The sequence below is a fragment of the Gavialis gangeticus genome, unplaced genomic scaffold, assembly GCF_001723915.1.
Source record: "Gavialis gangeticus isolate Ggan-Ray unplaced genomic scaffold, GavGan_comp1, whole genome shotgun sequence".
Classification (NCBI taxonomy): domain Eukaryota; kingdom Metazoa; phylum Chordata; order Crocodylia; family Gavialidae; genus Gavialis; species Gavialis gangeticus.
In genome coordinates this window covers 3,686,950-3,693,383 of record NW_017729004.1, presented here as the reverse complement: position 1 = coordinate 3,693,383, position 6,434 = coordinate 3,686,950, and the positions used below count along the sequence as shown (strand labels likewise).

General features: G+C 46.3%; 1 non-coding gene across 1 annotated transcript; it reads left to right on the top strand.

Annotated features, from left to right (window-relative positions):
• The first annotated feature begins 2,493 nt into the window (after window positions 1-2,493).
• Window positions 2,494-2,565, top strand: TRNAQ-UUG. Its single transcript has one exon. It is a non-coding gene; the product is annotated as a tRNA-Gln (tRNA).
• The last annotated feature ends 3,869 nt before the right edge of the window (window positions 2,566-6,434 follow it).

The window sequence follows — 6,434 nt, the reverse complement described above, 5'->3', positions numbered from 1 at the left end:
AGCTTGCAGAAATGACTGAGAGAGGATTTAATAGCAGCCTTCAACTCCCTGAAGCATGGATGCAAACAGGAGGGAGCTGGACTGTTCTCATCTACTTAGGCACAGAAAGGAATAAAGTAAGAGGAACCTTTTACTTATATACCCTTAAAGTTTAAGGGTGAATCTAAAGTGACTTTGCTTGACAGATTTGAGCTGAATACATTTCTCAAAACCTTCTACAGGGGTGATGGTTATTGAAGTAGTATTGAGGCAGGGGGTTGCCATTTGAATCAGGAAAGCTTGGAAGATTCCCTCCAAGTGTATGTTTTATCCTGTGTGATTCAAGGATAAAACTTGAACAACAACAAAAAGATGATCTTGAGTTGAAGATACAGTTTCACTCATTAGATAATATAGCCTCAAGAGGTATTCAGCATCAAAGTGATATAAAAGCACTCTGAAACCCCATCCATCAGGCTTCTGTTTACGCCTCTGCAATCTCTCTCCCATTCCTTTTCATCTCCCTGCTTTTCAGAACATTTTGGATAGCAATCTGCAAAATCCCACTATGACATTTCTTATCTTGACGGACGCCAGCTTTTCAAACGTGCCCTTCTGAGGCATATAAGCAAAGAGGAAAAATGGAAGGAAATATGGAGAAAGAGGGGAGAAGAAAGGTAAGTTAAAGGCCCCAATCTGACTTGCTTTGCAGTCAATGAAATAAGAGCACGACTGACAAACAAGGGAGCCACCAGGCCTAACCAAAAGCCAACTGAGTCATCAGTGAGACCCCTATTGGCTCTGGATAATGCTCTTGCTATTGGGATAGATCCCCAAAGGGATGTAGATTTGCAGTGTTGAGCAATGCTCTACTGAACCTTTGGGCACCTGACCACTTAATGACATCTAAAGCCCTGAGTTACAACAGGCTCAATAAGGAGTCACTGACATTTAAAATATGTGGACAGATTGGAAAGAGTCCATTGGCGAGTGACAAAAATGATTACGGGCTTGGGAAGCAAGATTTAAGGAGAAATGCTAAAAGAACTAGGGTTGTTGGTTATAGCCATGTTGGTCTAAGGGCATAGGCAGACAAGGTTCTTTCAGATGTGATATCTTTTATTAGACCAACTAAATAGTTGGGAGATCATTTTTTGCAAGCTTTTGGGCACAAACAGTTATTTAGTCTAGAGAAAATAAGACTGAAGCGGGATTGAATAGCAGCCTTCACCTCCCTGCAGAAGGGTTGCAAAGAGGATGGAGCTGGACTGTTCTCAGTGGGGGCAGATGACAGGACAAGGGGCAATGGGCTCAAGTTGCAGCAAGGGAAGTTGAGGCTGGATATTAGGAAAAACTTTCCCACTAGGAGGGTGAATGGGTTACGCAGAGAGGTGATGGAGTCTCCATCCTTGGAGATGTTTAAGACCTGACTAGACAAAGCCTTGGCTGGGATGATGCAGTTGGGGCTGGTCCTGCTTTGAGCAGGGGGTAGGACAAGATGTGACCTGAGGTCTCTTCCAGCCCTCATTGTCTATGAGTCTGTGATTTGATAACAGTCTTCAAGTACCTGAAGAGTGATTATAGAGAGGATGGACACAGACTATTTCTATGTGGCCATATGGGATAAGACTAGGAGAAATGGCCTCCTTTTCAGCTAGAGTTTAAAACAATCTGCAGGGCTGTGAAATAGGAGCTACATTATGAGGGGCAGCTAACAAACAGCAGAATTGCAAATGAAAAATATCACTTGATTAGTGGACTATCCTGATCATTAAAAAAGGAGCGAGGGTTGTTGACACCTAGGATATAAAGGTTTTAGAAGAAATCAGGTTGATTATAATGAGCCATGAATTCAATAGACTCCTACAGCACTGCCTGTAGTGAAGTGCTGGTGTCACTGCCAGGTAGTTGGTTTTAAACTTTGGGTGGAGTAAGAATCAAAGGGAAAAGGGGGCAACTGAACCACTGCACCCCCTGTATCTGCCCCTTCACGCCTGCATGTATCTAAGGATCAGGGGTTGAGACAAGGAGGAAGGTTTTCACTCTAGCAGTTTATCACTTGACGTAACATGGGGCCTGTTAGATAAGACGGGTAGCTATTGGCAGCAGATTGATGATCCCGATACCTTGTTCCAGGCGGACCCAAACCCTCAAACCAAACAGGGCCTTTCCATTTGATAACAGGCAAATTTTATTGATACATAGTGATAACAGAAAAGAATAATGCAAGCACTTCTATATATCTACCAATTCTAGGGCTGTCATCAGAGTCAAGATACATGTGGCCAGGGCGTGAGCTTCACTCTGAGGCTTTCTCTTGAAAGTCAGATGTCAGCAGCCTGGAGGTCAGAGACCGAGGCCCACCCCACCTCCCAGTGGGGTGAATGAGGCGGGCTACTGGTCTGCCCTCTGTACATATGGGCTCAGGTTCCCTTCTTGGAGATGCTTTTGGGGGACCCTTCTCAGGGACGCACATTTACAGTTGTGATGGACCTCCTTACTGGGCACTGTTGTGGTCCCATGGTGTAATGGCTAGCACCCTGGACTTTGACTCCAGTGATCTGAGTTCAAGTCTCAGTGGGACCTGTTTTTCCCCCACCTTGACCTTTGTTTCTAAGCCTCCCTCCAAAGGTGCTGCAATTGTTGACCCCAGAAATTTTCAAGAGGAGCCTGGACAGTCCCCTGACCCCCAGGTATCTTTCCTGCCTAGTTCAGGGAGGCTGGTCCAGATGACCTTTCAAAATCCCTTTTAGCTTTAAAATCTATGACTCTTCTCAGCAACGGGGGGCCCTTTGTTGCTCTAAAGTCCTTTCTTTTGTATTCTTTTCCCCTCCTGATGACTCTTCAGCCATGGCTATCTCTGCTTGGTCTCTCTGTGGTCGTCACACTGTCCACATTGTGTCCTGTCAGCATAATCCTTTGTTTCACAAGCCTATCGCATCCTAATTTGGACTTTTCAGGTCTTCTCCTATTTTAGTCTGTTCCCCCAAACCCAGAAACTCAGGCCCCCACTCTCCTGCACCTTTTGAGCTGGTGCTGCCTTGTCTCATGTTAGCGAACAGTGGGGTATATACCCACAATTTCCCAGGCTATGTGTATATCCAGTGGCGTTGTTGTGTAAGACACCCTGTCTGCCTTGAAGGCTGTGAGAACTGTGTGACTGGGCCTTTAGAAATCATTTAACCTTCGCTGCCACCCTGGACTATTATTTTAATGCGCATCTATTTTACCTACAAGCCAATTTCCAAAAACAAACCTCTAAATATCATTTTCTAGCTATCACTAGCCACTTAATATTTACTGGCTGCAAACAACCTTGTCATGCATGGTGAGAGCATACTTTTGGGGACATAAAAGAAGTAACAAGCAAGCTGAACCGTGCTCTTCGTCTGAGCTATGGCGGTGCAGATGCATGATCTGTCACACGTGATTTTATCACCCCCTGTATCTGCCCCTTCATGCCTGCATGTATCTAAGGATCTGGAACCAAAATCCTTTTGTAGGTCCAGCTCTACAACATGAAGAGAGATGGGTTTGGGCTTCTTGACTCTGCCATCGATTGCATGGGAGTCCTTGAGTAAGTCACGTGGTCTCTGTTTACTTTGCCTTCCCCGGTAGTATAAATAAAGGACAATAAAGATCAGTAAGGCTGTTAGAGTGGGAGGTGAGGAATATAGGCCCAATAGTGCCAGGAGGAAGGAAGCTCTACAGGCCTCTAAAGAGAAGAAGTCAATGGAGTAACCATCATTGGGGAAGAAGCAACAGCATCAGGGTGTGCTTTGGAGGCAGTAAAGGGAGAAGAGATGAGGGTCATAAGGAAGGCAAAAAAAAAGGTTGAAATAATCAAAGAAGTAGATAACTAGGGTCATGCATGACAGTAAAAGCTGAATATGAATTTCAGAATTTGACCCATGCTAAATATAACTAGTAAGGAGATCTCCAGGTTACTCACTACCAGATCATTTTAGTTACAGAGCTCCCATAAGGCACGAGTCTGAACTTGAAGCCAGTATCTTGGCCAATCCATTTAGCAAAGTCAAAGCATGGCTGAAAATGGAGTCATGCACACTCCAAGACTTTCTACCAGGCTGAACGTACTTCTGGAAAGCCACCTTAAATGGGCCGTTGTTTTAAAAAGCTTCCTTGGGCTATCTGCCAAAAGCGACTGGGTTTATTTCTGTATTTATCTTACAGATATTGCTGGAATGAGGCACTGTTATTCCAATGCTGTTTTATCAGCTGATGGCCAGAGCCCCCTCTCTGTTGACCCAGCGGTTGTTTTTTATGATGTTTGTCTGTCCAACCTCAGGAAATTCCACCGAAGTCTCCAACCAATAAAACCTTTATTGGGAAATCAGCAAAATCAGCCTCTAACTGGAGGCTCATCCTATAACCATCTTGCACAGGAGGGCATCAGTAGGAGTTCTGTGGGGAAGGTTGCTGGGATTGGGGCTGGTCACTGAAATAAAAAGGAGGAATAAACACTGGAGTTGAGGATAAATATTTGTGGGAAGCCCCAATGGTCAGTGAGAATTTGAAGCTGCGCCCTTGATTGGAAATGTGTGTGGTTCACGTTGTTTTGGTGACGTCCAATCAAAGACCAGATACATGACTGGTGTAACAAAGAGTGCATATTTTGCATCTGCAAGTCCATTGCTGCAGTACCTTGCTTTTAGAGGCCTGGCCCCCGATGGCACCTGCAACTCATCGAAAATTGGGCCCAGTGCCCAGGAAAATTAGGTTCCAAAGAACTCCAGAAGTCATATCCTGAATAGGGAGATAGCTGGAGATGGTCAATGCAAATTGTGAAGCATAAGGTTATACCAGAACTCGCGCCCCCTCTCCAAAATGTAGACATCTGAGTCAAGGCAATAGGCAAGGATTTCTATGCACTGCAGAAGTATGGCTAAAGCAGTTTCAAAGCCTCTGTCAGAGTGAATCTTTGCAGACATAACTTAAGAAGTGTCATAATGGGTCAAACATTCGGCCACTTATCCTACTGCCCTGCCTCCAACAGCGGTAGGAGTGAATGCTTTAGAGGGAAAGGCGATCATCATTGGTTTTGGGATGTCAGAGGAGACACCCCTGACTGTTCTGTACCCTTCTGTTTAAGAGCCATTTAACAGAGGCTACAATTGGCCTGGTCATCTAAGTAAAAAAAACAGGACATGGCAAGTTGGCGGACAAGGTAAATCTGATATCTGTTATTAGACCAACTAAAATAGTTGGGAAAATTTTTCTTTGCAAGCTTTCAGGTAGAAACACCCTTTTTCAGGCAGAGGAGGAGTCTGTAGTTGTTCTGTGGTCTTCCCAAAGGGGTATCAGGTAGGTAAGATATCTGGTCGTGCGCCCTGCACCAGTCGCTCAACTTTCTCCTTATGTAGGTTCCCGTGGGCAGCTGTGGGAGCAGGAGGGCCCTGGGTGGCCTGCAGGCAAGAGCACATCATGGTGCCGTGGCAGATGCATCACAAGTGGCATTCTCAGATGGTGATGGCAAGACATAAGACAAGAACACCCCCCCAGCTAATTGGCATCGTCCAACACCCCCCAAAAAAGAAAAGAAACAACAAGTTCAGTTTCTAAAACCTCAGTGAAACAGAGGATTTGAATTAAACCAATCAGAAAATATTTACTAAAATAAACCACATATAAACAATGAGTGTACAGGGGCAATTTCGAGACCTCAGTATATTCAAGATACCCTATGTACCATCTTGCTCCCCTTTCTGCATTTCCCCAGCCAGTGTTGTGTTGAGCTGTTGCAGGTAGAGAGGCATGGAGACAGGGGTTATGATAGGGGTGAGGAATTATTTGGGCCCGAGAGCCACACAGGGAGTTTTGATGAGCTGCTGAAGGCCAGGTCAGCACCCAGCCTCTCACCCGCAACAACTCACCAGAACGCCCTATGGGGCTTCGGGTACATGGGGAGCAGTGTTCAAGAGCAGGACAGGCGTGATCGCTCCCTGCACACCCTGCCTGATGGGGGTGGTGGAAGGGAGTATGGGGGTATGTGGCGGGGGGCTGGGGGGCTGCCTGGAAGCCAGCCATGGGAAAGGGTTGGGCACTTCAGCATGGCAGCTCCCACTGGAGGTAAGGGGAGCACAGCAGCATCCAGCCAGATGTAGCCTCACTGGGAACAGCCCCACCAAAAACTGCATGCTCGGGCCAGGGCCTGGGCTCCTGGGAGCATGGCACAGACTGCCCAAGCAGGAGCAGGTGGGGATTGGCCCCATGTGGAGCACTGCAGGGGCAGCTGTGGGCTGGATCCAAGCAGTTGGTGGGCCAGATCCAGCCCACGGGCTGTATTTTGCCCACCCCTGGGTTAGGGTATAGACCTGTCTCTTGCCTCTTTATCTGGATTAGGTGGTAGCAGTGCCCACCAGTAAAGAAAGAATGGAGGGTCATTGAGAAGTGTAATCATATCTTGGCTTGATGTTTTAAAAATGCAACCATTA